Source organism: Cryptomeria japonica, chromosome 2 (genome assembly GCF_030272615.1).
Source record: "Cryptomeria japonica chromosome 2, Sugi_1.0, whole genome shotgun sequence".
NCBI classification, from domain to species: domain Eukaryota; kingdom Viridiplantae; phylum Streptophyta; class Pinopsida; order Cupressales; family Cupressaceae; genus Cryptomeria; species Cryptomeria japonica.
In genome coordinates this window covers 326,143,755-326,157,690 of record NC_081406.1, presented here as the reverse complement: position 1 = coordinate 326,157,690, position 13,936 = coordinate 326,143,755, and positions in this window count along the sequence as shown.

Sequence of the window (13,936 nt, the reverse complement as noted above, 5' to 3'; positions counted from 1 at the left end):
CATCCTTGAATTATAATTGAAATCCCTTATCCACCAATTATCCTACACTCAAAATATTATGCCTTAAACCTTCAACATAATAAACATTATCAGTATTGTGCTTACCATCGAATGATATGGTTCCTCTTCCTTTGATCATGCATGCTTTGTCATCTCCAAATATAACTAGACCGCCATCAAATTCTTCCAAAGATAGAAACTTCCTTTTTATCTCCATTCCTGGAACCACTAGCAGAGTCTTGTGTCGGTTCATCATCAGAATCAATCACACCTTCCTCATCAACAAAGTAACATGATTTATCTATGTTTCTGTCATACTTATGCTTGATCTTATATTCAGGGTTAGGCTTAAAAGATCTTCTACCTCTTTCTTCAAATCTTGAATTCCTTTCAGGACATCTAGACGCAAAATGACCTATCTTATTACATGCAAAACATTTAAAGGGTGATTTTCCTTCATACTTACTTCCTACCGGTCCTTTTGGTACTCTTCTAGAAAATAGGGCTTCAAGTTGCTCAAATTATTCATCTTCCATCTTCACATCTTCCAATTACTTTGCATACAAAGCTTTCCAATCTTGCTTGTCGGTTGATGATGTAAATGCATGAAAAGCGGGTTTAGACTTCACAGGTCCAGAAGGTCCAAATTCTTCAGTCTCAAAAGAAGATAATTTCCCAACCAAGGTATCCCTATTGACAGAAGTATTTGCCATTGTTCTCAATTCATTAATTGCAGTAGCCTTGATCTTATAAGATGGTGGTGAAGCTCTTAGAACTTTAGAAACTATTTCATCTTCACTCAGAGATCCATCACAACATTGAATTCCCATGACAATTTCATTTACCCTTTCCATAAATGCAGTAATCCTTTCATCTTCTTCCATCTTCAAATTTTCATATCTCACCTAGTAACCATCAAGTTTAGAAAACTTAACAATAGGGGCACCTTCATTTAGAGTCTCCAAGTTGTCCCATATAGCTTTTGTTGTTGATTTGTTAGTCAATCCCATTATTTGTTGATCAAAAAGTGCACACAGAAGGGCTTCTCTAGCTCTATAATCATTCTCAAGTTCCTTATCCAAGTTTTCTAGAGGAGGATTGCCAGATGTCAGATTAAAAGGGGTTACACCATTCTCAGTGATCTCCCAGATTTCCTTACCAAGACATCTCAGATTAGTCTCCATCTGAATCTTCCATACTTCGTAATTTGTTCCATCAAGCCTAGGAATTTCTCTCCAGAAGACAACTATAGATGAATTAGATGAACTTGAACTGTTAGATGCCATAGGATCTTCCTCAAGTGGTTAAGCTTCTGCTGAGAGGACCAGAGCTATGATACTAATTGTTAGACAGTTCAAATAACCAGAGGACAACTGAGAGGGGGGTGTGAATTAGTGGTCACCAGATTACTGGAACCTTATGCATTTACAAGTTTATTACTAGAACACATAAGATCAATACCAGAATACATAAACCAATTACCGAAATAACAAATATACCAATTAAGCACAACCAACAATTAGAGAATAATTACTATCCAAATGACACCAAGATTTGTACGTGGAAAACCCGGTAAAGGGAAAAGCCACGGTGGGAAGCCTACCCATAGCCAGATAATACTTTTGTAGTAAGTATTTTATTACAAATTGAGGGGCCTGCACTTGCAGGAAGGCCAATATCCTAGAGCACACTGCTCATTACAATGACTACATAAGAAATCTAGACTACAATCTGAAAGGAAGAATGAAATCCAATAATAGCATCTCCTATGCCAAAGTACAATTCTGATTAAGCTCAATACCATAGGTCTTAAACCTCTTGCATAAACCCAACTCGATCACCTATGATTGAGAAAATCCTCTGCATGAATTATTATTACATTATTCGCTTGCATACCATGATCTACAATGAGATCATACACATATATATACAAACCCTAGACCTTAACCAATTAGGTCGACCACCCAGACAATAAAATGTATTACATAATTATAAAACATGTCGGCCTAAGGCCAAACAAATATCAACCAACCCATAAGTCATCCTAGAAACACATCGAGAAGCCCCAACAACACATTACATTAAGTTGGTCCATAACCTAAATAGCACCGGACCCAATTTTCATTGAAACCAAATTAGGAAATTATTTTGTTGATCTTTGAGGGTGTTTTGCTTTCTAAAAATCTTAAGGCCAGCTACCCTTAATCATCCATTGGGTTATAGAGTCGCAAAGACTTGAAACAAAACTCAAAAATAGACAAAGACTATCATTTACACCTTGAAAAATCTAACAAACTAACTGAAACTATAACTACAACTGACCAAAAGACTAAAACTAATTTCACTTAAACACTTGGAGGAGGGAAACTAGACTCAAACAACATGCTATAAACACTTATTTGAATGAACAATCAAACCTATTATAGACTAGCCAACAATGAAAACTTTATCAAATGAAACCATTAATTGGCTCCCTAAAGTAGCTACCCTTTCTCACTAACATGCAATGTTTTACATAATCTTGAATAGCTAATGAAAGATGGATCATGCATAAAAATTCAATAAAAAACTATAACACTTCTTGAAGGTCGTAGATAAACTCGGTAACTTCTCCTTGTTGTTCATGCACATTGTTGCTCAAGAGTGGGTAAGTGAGTTTGAGGTGTTCTTGCTTAGATGCAAGTGCATTTTTCAGCTTCATCCTCAATTCTATCTTAGTGCTTGGGTGCAAGCATGACTAGTGGTTATTTTTTGGCTTCTCTAGCTAGATGCATGATACAACATCCCTTTGAAATGACATGTTCAGAACTCGTCTCACTAGTTTCATGTTTAGGAGTTTCTTTGTCAACTACAACTTCATGGTGATTTGAATGATTTAGCTCATGTGATTAAAAAGAAAGCATGGTTTCTCTCTCCATTTCATTATGTTGCTCACAAAATTTAGATTTAGAAAGTGGTGGCATGTCATCAAATCCTTAAAAAAAGTCCTTTATTATGCTTGAGAACATGTCTTCTTCTAGTTGATCATTATCTTCCTTATGCATGATATGTTCTAACTCTGCTTCATGACTATTTTCTTGAAGGTTTGAAAACATATTCAAGTACATACCTTGGAAAATAGGCTCTTGTTTATCCACTTGTTAAACTTGAGGAATACTCTCATCCCTATCAACCTTTTCATCCTTCAAAACAAGATTGTCTTTTTTGCTTCTCGATTGATCAATACCCTGTCAGAGTGGATTTCATCTTCTTGTTGTCCAAAACCTACTATTGGTGTTTTTATGGATATGCTTTCCTCATCATTATCAACAAAACCAAGAAATTCATCAAACAAATATATCATTATTTATTCACTTTTCTCAAAAAAACTAGGTATCTCATCAAACAAAATATTTAGAACTTCATATTTAGCACCTATTTGTTGTTTATAACCCTATTGTCTTAATTGGTTCTACTCATCTTTCACTTGCAATTGGTCTGATTTTTCATGTTGAAACTCATGCACAAATGTATCTACAACAAAAGACTCTTCTTCTACCTCAGAAAACTCCTTTGTTTTCTTATAAGATCAACACTCTTGGTATTCAATAGGTCCCTTTGGGTAATGATGAATGATGATGGGACAAGAAGGTTGACTTGGTAGATAATTTGGGAAAGATAGAGGAGTTTCTTTAGTTGTTCTTGAGGATTGGTGAATTGATTTTTCTTAAGTAAAGGTTCTTGAAAAGGGAGAAAACTCCTAAAAAATTGGATTTCAAATTTAGAAGACATGGACATTGAAAAGAGTAAAATTGCTTAAAATTTAGAAATTTGTTCTTAGGAACCTCTTCTTCTTAAAGTTGATTTATAAACAAAGGAGTTGATTGGGCTTCCAGTTTTTATACTCTAGCAAGTAAAAACTTCATCTTCTCCTCTTTAGTATCAATCTCCTTTCCAAGAGCCTCCTCATATTTTTCCCTTTATATCTCCACATTTTATTGATATTGATAAGCTTGATAAGACAACTTGTCCTATTGTAACACAAACTCTTGTTTTGTCTTGATATCACCCACTTGTTTAGTCTAATCCAACAACATGATTTTTATCTCACTTACTTCTATACTAATTATCATTTGGGCCTAACTATGATGATAGCCATGTTGGTTTGGCGTAAAATTGGTTTCTTGAGGGTGATTTTAGGTATATACTAACTACCAAGAGGTTTGAACAGGGATGGGTGGGTGGTAGGCATATTAAGTATGTTGATAGCTTGTTTTTTTTATCGAATGTTGATAGCTTGTTGTTAATGAATTATTCTGAGTAAATTCAACAACTTTTTAGTTTGATATGAAATATTAGAAGGTACATGAATGAAATTTTCATGAAATGGAGGGTGATAGGACATGTTTTCACAAAATGAAGACATATCAGAGAATTCCTATAAGATGGACATTCAATGAAATTTATTCTAAAGCAAGAATAAAAAGATGTAATCTTACAAAAATAATTATATACTAGCACTTATCTACTTAAAACCAATAGATAACCTTTCTAGAGTCACTAGGTGTGTATAAAACTTGCCTCCAAAGGCATAAATTATTGATATACACAACAATGCACGAAATTTTTTTGGACTAAAACAATCCAAACCACCAAGCGTGCCAAAAATTAATATCCCAAAAGCGTTCACCCTTGTCGATCTCTCAACTCGGCAACATTGTGACACATGGGAACACCTCAAAATTATGGGCGACCTATAATGGAGATGGGCCTCCTAAGAAGGTTGGATCCTATCAAATTCTCACCTAAAACTACTTGACTTGCTGAGAAAAAAGAAAGAAGAATGCTTTAAAAATGATCCATAACTACTACTAAGGTGATGCACCAAATTTGTTTTCAAACCTACACTATTGTTTAATACAAAATAGTACTCAATGACTCAGCACTAACACAACTCAAAATTTCTTCATACTTATGCATGAGTGTTTCATAAGGAGGTGAAAATACTCACAACTCAAGAAGGAAAATGAAACTTTCACAACTAGTTACTATTTCTATCAATCGCACAATAATATGACCCGCCAAGGAAATATGCTTTATCCTGCCTAAAGGTACTAAAAGAGACAAATATAAAAGGAAACATATAAAATTTCACAAAACATTTGTCAGTTCATGCATTGCACAAAATAAAATAGGCTTTAAAAAGGTAAAATCAATGAACTTGGTAGTGTTGTGAGCAAGTTGAAGGGTTTATATCGTTAATGGCCTTAGAGTGTTGCAATCACTTATGATCGAGAATTTGGTTCATATCATAGAGATAGATCATGTATTTGTCCTCCTTCTATTTCTCTGTCTGATTTTCCTTCCTTAACTTTAAGTGGTTTCTTTTGTATATGCTTTTGGGTGAACTCACAATGCTCATTCCCACTTTTTGGTACATCCTGACTTTTGCTGAAATAATACATTTTTTAAAAAATATAATGATTTAAGCTTTGAGAGGTCCCATTTGAAGTCCTTAATTGAAGAGAGTTAGATCAAAGGCTCTTAGATCAAAATTTCTTGGATATAACCTCTCTACTTCTAAATTATACTTGCAATGGAGTCTCCTTTGCATCTATCAAATGTTGATAAAAAAACAATTTTACATTAGCTTTTGGGGGGTCAAATGAATTCATTTAAAAGTTTTATTTTTTTAAGTATTTAGTCCTTATTATAAGCTTTCCAAATAGTATAATTTTTAATATATGTAATTTCATTAATATATTTTTATTTTATTTCTTATGAATGTAGGTTTTTCACCGAACATGAACTTCTTTGTTCAATACATTGGGAAAAATAGTAAACTAATTAAAAAAAAATCTAAAAATTATCTATTCACTAGGTATTGATGTCTTCTTTCTAACAAAAAAAATTAAATTAAATTTTGATATATATAGAACAATTTATGTGTTCTGTTAGAGTAATCTTTTATTAGCTAATAATTATTTATTTAATTATTAGTCTATTATACTCTATACTTAAGCTAAACTTAGGAATCTTATAATTCTTTAGGGTTTTCTCCTTTAAGGTTTCGAGTATCCTTTTATAAGGATTCTCTCTTTGTATTTTTAATAACACTATAATTATTGAATTGCATTCTTGTTGTACAATCAATATGACTCCTCTTTTCTGGATCTCTGAATTTTGGCCTCCATAGCCTTTTTGCTTCTCTCCTTCTGTGACAAGTTTGCATGCAGGTGATCTTTGGGAGTTGTAGAGTTGAGTTTCTCCTCAACTCCAATATGGTATCAGAGCTCTGGATCTGCATGCCCCTATTCTCTTCATGAGAGATTTTGGGCCTTGTTCTTCAGATTTGTGTATTCGGGTGTTTGTGCAGTTGTTTTTTTCCATTTCTGGGGGTAGCTGATTTTTTGGTACATTTTGGTGCCAAAAGGACCTCACAGTTGGATTCAGAAGGTTGATTCCATAAATTTTGATATAATTTGCCTATTTTCGATGACAGGGGCATCTAGGAGATGATTTTTTATTTGCACATTTTTTGAGGCACGAAAATTCGTACGGTTGTACCTGCAAATGCGTCAAAATTTTTTTAAAAAAAATTAACATTCTTTATGCCCTACAAGAGGGTTTCTTTTTTTCTTTTGGTCATACGGAGAAGATTTTTCAAAAACCTTATATCTTCAGAAAGCTCTTTCTGAGCTCTATCTAGATCTGGAGGTTTGAACTTTTGATTTTTCTTTTTTGATGGCATTTTTTCTGTCAAAGCCAGATGTTCCGTTTTGCACTCTGGGAGAGATAACTTGAGCATCTGAACTCCATTTTTTGCAAACTTTATATCGTTGGAAAGATTGTTCTATGTTCTTTCCGTTCATATGAGTTTTCTTTCTAGATTTTACTCCAAGTATATTTTATTCTGTTTTTTATTTTTCAGCACTCTGGTGAATATCTTGGATGTTTCAAGTCCTAGGATCTCTTTCTTTGAGTAGGATGTCTCAATTTTGGTTGTTCTTTCTATTTCTAGTTGTTTGTCTCTTCTAATCATTGTAGCATTTTATTTATGCAAACGCACTAAGATAAAGTGCCACCATGCATTGTATACTTGGGATCATGCACATCTTGTGCCTTATTGTACATGCACTACTTATAAAGTGCCATGGGGGGTTGATGTTTGCCTTTTGTTTTCCATCTACCTTTGTCAAGTGAGTGTTCCTTCCATGACATTAGCCTCATGATGTGTGTCAATCGAGTGTTCCTTCCATGACACTATGTACTTTCTCTGCACCTTCAATATACCTAGTTCTTCGTCATGTAGTTCTTATTGGCCATTCTTTTCGGTGTTCCTGTCCCTCTCCCTTTTTAGCATTACGGGGAGGTTTATCCTATTGTTCTAATGCTTCCTTGGTTCGATTTATCAACTCTTTAGGCTTTGGTGTTCCATGCCATCTGTATCTTTGAGTTCATTTGTTTGCCTTTATTTGCCATTTGATTCGAGTAGTGTCATTTGAGGGCACTCATGCAGATTATAGTCTTCTCTACCTGGTCATGTTCTATTTCAGTGGAGGTTCTTCAAATCAGCAATTACTCTTCGACAGTGTTTGCAGTTATTTCATGCTTCAGTGGTGTTCTTGCTCTTTTTTTGTTCCTATCTTCTGGAACACTCATGTTTTGAGGCTTCTTAGTCCTTCACTTGAGCTTTCATCTCTTCTTGGAGAGGAGTTTTGTTTCCATAGGGTTTTCTCCTTTTTCTCCACTTTACAAAGATTTTATTGTACTTGGGTACCTCATCAGGCCTAGTTGTCGGGACCCATTGTTGCTTTCATGCATTTTTTACATGTTTTTTTAGTCCTTAGTTGTTTTTTAGCTACTCCCTAAGTTCATCTTAAGGGAAGGTGTTAGAGTAATATTTTATTAGCTAATAATTATTTATTTAATTATTAGTCTATTATACTCTATGCTTAAGCTAAACTTAGGAATCTTATAATTCTTTATGGTTTTCTCCTTTAAGGTTTCGAGTATCCTTTTATAAGAATTCTCTCTTTGTATTTTCAATAACAACTGTAATTATTGAATTGCATTCTTGTTGCACAATCAATATGACTCCTCTTTTCTGGATCTCTGAATTCTGGCCTCCATAACCTTTTTGCTTCTCTCCTTCAGTGACAGGTTTGCATGTGGGTGATCTTTGGGAGTTGTAGAGTTGATTTTTTCCCCAACTCCAATATGTTCAAACGTACACCTATATCTAAATTATAATTAGTCAGACTTCAAAACTCAATAAAAAGAAAAATATTCAACATATCACTATCAAACCAACTGCATGCCCTGGGTATTGATGTTACAAACGAAAATTCAAAAGAATTAAGTTTTTATCATTTATAGAAAAAAAATGTGTTTTTCAGGATGCACATTACTCTTAAAAAATGTTGTTTGCTGTTAAAAACTACTTTTTGAGGGAGATGAAAAAATCAATAAAATTTTATTTTAAAAAAATTGAAAAAAATATATTTAGAATCTACAAACAAGATGTTACAAATCACTAGTTTACATCATCTTCAAATTCTTAACGATTTAAAAGTTATAGGTGTCGGAAAGTGAAGGTTTTTTTTCAAAATGTTCATCTAAGTGTCAAAGTTGGTCAAAAAGTGTGAACCAGTATTGTGAGTTCACCCTTTTCTATTATTTTGAGGATATTTTATGATTTGGTTGTTTTGTAGTTGGGCTTATAAACCCTTACCCTCTTTTTTTCCTCTTTATCCCTAAGACAATAAACCTAGAGTCCGACCTATATTTATTGTGAGAAGTACCAATCTTTTCTCTTGACTTGTGGGATCCTAGAAGACATTAATAAGGATTCAGATGAAAATAAAGGAAATTTGGAAGGAAATAAAGATGCATCTATTGGTGCAAATAACAATTTGCAACCTACTTTTTAAGACCATCTTATAGAACTGTGTTGGTTTTTGAGTTGAAACCCTCATTATGTCTATCGTCTATACAATTTAATGGAGAAATCAAGGTGGCCGGTGTTGGACTAGGACCCAAAGGACTTTTGGGAGTTGAGACTACTAGACTTCAAGATGGAAATATTGTCCAAAAATTGAAACCAAGGTAAGATGCCTTCTTCTGCTCCTAAAGTTTTGTCGTTCACTCCTAATGAGGACATGTTGAAAGAAATTTAAAAAAAATCAATCTAGGTTAAGGAATGTTATAATTTTATTTGTTTGCTTGGATTCTAACCTATTGCCTTCTAAAAAATTCTTTAATGAGCGGATTAATAGTGTATGGGGGGGGGGGGAGAATGTGAGTGTAAGTGAAATTTTGTCAAATGATGCAAAAAGGTTTATTTGTGGTTGTATTCAAAACTCATGTCATGCAAGAAAGAGTGTTAAAAAGAGGTTTCTATAATGTTGGTTAGTCTATGTTTATGTCTTTTCCTTGGTCAACCATGGGCAACCTAGAAGAGGTTGTTGCTAGGTTTGCACCGAATTGGATTGACATTAAAAATGTCTGGACTGAATATTCAATCTTTTTGCCTCAAATTTTAAAATCTTTGGAAAATGTCTTGTAGATTGAAGAGTCTAAAGTGACTCTCCTCCATCTCAATGTGAGGTTTTTTATTGTCCTAAACACAAATATATTCTTGGAAAAATTGCTCTCACTATTGAACAAGAAACCCTAATTTTGGATAAATATTAATGCATGTTTGTATTGTAATAAGAATGAGCATATGAGAAAAGACTACCCCTCCTTGAAACAAAAGTAGGCTGGGGTTTTAAATGTAGATGATGAAACCCAACCTTCTATAAAATCGTAAGGTGACACATAGAAAAAAGCTAACTAGGATGTATTACAAAACAAAAATGAAGCCAAATATAATCAACTGGACAAAAATGTTGAAAGTAATAAGAAAGAAACATTTACCCTTAATAAGGATAAGATTGATGATAAGAATGTATTTAATCAGTCAAATATGAGGGTTTCCTTGCTCAATCCCTTGTTTGAAAAGGAGCTTGAAGTTATTCCTGCTATCACCCTGTCCTCAAGCTAAGAATGATTTGTTGACCATCAAGAAAAATGTCCAACAGTTAGTTCTTGAGACTCCGCATGCCAAGGCTGATGAGTTTAGACAAAGGAACCATAAGCCTTCTGTGGTGAGGGAGATAGACCCCCAAATCATAGGTTCTGACTTTAGACTTGGGGATGAAACGTATGGAAAGGAAATTGTTCTTGCTCATCTAGAAATAGAGATGGTTGATGCTCCACCAGATTCTTCAAAAGAGGAAACACTAAAAATAGAAGATAAAAAAGGAAAGAAAATTGAATGACAAGCAAGCTAACTCTTAATCAGGTTCAAATAAGAAATATAGTAAAATGGAGAAAGATATCCCCAAATGTTTTGACATACTTTATAATATGAATATTAATAATCTTTCCCCTCTACTCCTAATCCTGAATGAAGTTCAACATATGTAGCTAGAATGTAAGGGGATTGGAACTAGGAGATAGGAAATATGTTGTAAAATTCTTCTGTAGAAAAAAATGTAACTCATATTTCTTGTACCTTGATAAAATCAAGGTTGTTGGATTTCAAGTTTTAAATTCTTCAAACTTTATCTAGAACCAAGCTAAATCCTTTATCATTTATTGTGATGGAGGTAAAGAAGGAATGACTATTCTCATTAACCCCAAATGGGTTGATAAAGCTATATAGTTTAGTATATCCCCTTGCAAGAGTTTGTTGGGTCACCTTGTAATTTGAAGAGGAGACAATTGTCATCTGATCTATTTATGCCTCATATTTTTATAAGAAAAGGGGTTCTTTATGAAACTGATTGACCATGTCCTTACCAAATGCCCATTGGATTTTGGTGGGATTTCAATATGGTAGAGTTTAGAGAGGATAAGAAAGGGGGTAAAAATACCTATTGGAAAGGAGATGAGCATATCTTTTGTCGCAAACTTAAAAGAATACTCAATTTGTTTGATCATCTTTCTAACATGGAAGATTACTCATCCTCCATTTCGTAAAGAATATTTTGCAGGCTAAGACATAATGTATGTTGATAGATCTATGTTCTCTTTTCTACCTGCTAATTGGGATAATGCAGTGTCTATATTTCTATCTTCCATGTCAGATCATTCTCCTATTGGGGCTTCTATATCCTTCAATGCTCTTCCTCCAATCCAGAGACCCAAGAAGTCTAGTATGTTTAATTTGAATGTGTCTCTTCTCCAAGATGAAGATTGTTTAGATGTTGTCCACTCTATTACTACTCTTTCTAAATTTTGTAATAATAATTTAAATCCTATTCAACAATGGGATTCCATGGTAAAGTTATAGAGAAATATGTTTTAGTTTATTGAGGAGAAGAAAGCGATGGATAGAAATGGTTTGGAAAATATGCTTCATCAAAAAATTTGTATGGTCAAAGGAGAAATTTACAATAATGGATTGAATGAAAGCCTTGAGGTAAAACTAATGAGAATTAAGAGTCTTATTAGGAAAATCCAAAATTATAAGTTTCAAGGTCAAAATAATAGGGCTAAGATGAATTGGCTCAAAGGCGGAAATGAAGGTTCCAAATACTTTTTCAACTTAATTAAATCCAAGTAGAAGAGGGAACCAATTGAGAATATCTCATATAATGGGAAATTATCTAAGGATCAACGTGAGATTAGGATAGCTTTTTAGGAATTTTTCCAAAATCTTTTCTCATTTGAGCATGGTCCCAAGATTCACAAGGCATGAGAGTACTGCCTTAAGTTAATTTCAAAGAAAGTGAATGTTGAAAATGTCAGGGCACTAGACAAGGACATGTTTGTACAAGAAATTGAAAGTATTATCCTCTCACTAGCTAATGGGAAATCCCCTGGTCTAGATGGTCTCCCTGTGGAATTGTACAAGAGTGATATTGATTGAACTGGTATGGATCTACTAGAAATGTATTCAACAGCCTATAATGTTAGAACCCTTGTAAAAGACATTAACAAAGGGTACATAAAGCTTATTCCTAAGGATGGAGATAAATCCCAAATGAAGAATTGAAGACCCATCACCCTCCTAAATTTGTCCTACAAGATCCTAGTCAAAACACTTGCAAGGAGGCTTACTCATTATCTCAACCACTCAAACTAGATTCATAAAAGGGAGATATATTTTGGAGAATTTTATTACAATTTGGGAAGCAATGCATTAGGCCAAATAGGATGGTCAAAATGTCGCTCTAGTTCTTTTAGACTTTGAAAAAGCCTATGATAGGATTGAATGGTCATTTATTATGTGAATGTTGGAAGATTTTGGGTTTCCCCCCCTAAATTTTGCAAGTGTATTATTATTCTCTTTAAGGACTCTTCCACGATTATTGACATTAATAGGGAGTTGATAGAGCCAATTGATTTACAAAGGTCAATTAAGAAAGGATGCCCTATTACTCCTACCTTGTTTGTCATTACAACAAATGCATTATTTTACATTTTAAGGGAAGATACTATCTCCCCTCCATTGAAGGGAATATCTCACCCTAATAAAGATAGACTTTTGAATGTACAATTTGTAGATGATATTGCATTATTTATTGATCTTGCTGACCAAAATTTTGACAATCTTTTGTGATGTTTTTTGGATCTAAAGTGGCCCCTCGTAAACCTACAATTATTAGATGGTCAAAGAAACCTCCTAATTCTCTATTGTCCAAGGGTTCGCATTGGTTTGGACCATCCAAGATTGTAAGATAGCTTAGTATCCCCCTTGCAGTATCTCCCTCCCCAAAGGAGATGTGGTATTGGTTGTATAGGAAAATTGAGAAGAAACATGAAAATTGGTAGACTCATCTCTTCTCATTGGCAAGAAGAGCTCAAGTGATCCAAAAAAATTTATCTTTAGATGCTTTATATCATTATTAAACATGGTTGTTTTCTAATTCTCACCTTAATAAGCTTGAAAGGATTCTTAGAGACTTTCTCTAGTCTAATGGAAAAGGAAATAGAAAGAGGCATTATGTCTCATGGAAATGGTGTTCCCCTAAATCTCAAGGAGGCCTAGGGTTACAAGATTTGAAAATGCAAGGGTTGGATGCCTTTAAATGGATATTCAAGGCTTCCCAAGGGAAAAAACCTTGGAAGGTCTTAATAAAAAATAATCTTGCTATGTCAAAACCTAATAAAGGCAAATTTTGGTCTTATGAATATTTTTGACATTATTTTTAGAAATTTTATGGTCAAACTGTACGATTCAAGATCTTCTCCTCACTTTGGAAGGTTTGGGAACATGTAAGGGAACTTATCCTCTATGGTGGTGAAGTTGGGAGATGCCCCTCCTTTTGTATGTCCCATTTCATGGGGATTATCAATTAATAATAAACCCTTGTATCTTACTCAAGGTGTTATACTAAGACTTGGAATGCTCTTGGTATTACTACTCCAAAATACATCTTGATTAAAGATAGGTTAGGCACATGGGAACAGTTGTCATGTAAGTTTGGTATTATGCCCTCCGATAAAAAGATATACACCATGATCTCCAATGCACTGGGCAATAACTTTCCCAGCCAATTGATCAGTGATTCTCAAAACCTGGAGCAAACCAAATGGAAATATGGATCTAATTTTAGTGATATTTGTAGGACTTCAATAATGGTTAAACAACTAGATATGATAACATAACTTAGTGATGAAACATTCATACTAAGTAGCCATCTAATTAACTACCAAAACTCATTTATCTATCAACCCAAGGATGTGTAACTTGAAATGGGTCAACATTGTGTATGCACTAGGAGCTACTTGGACTTTGTTAATGTAGGCCACCTCAATGAAATATGTAAAAAAAAGTATTATAAAATAAATACAACTTAGCAATCCTTTAAGCATATTCTAATGATTGAAACATACTATAAAATTTTACATTATGAAAGATCTTCAATAAGAAGGGAACTATTCTAATATGCCTTAGCTAAAG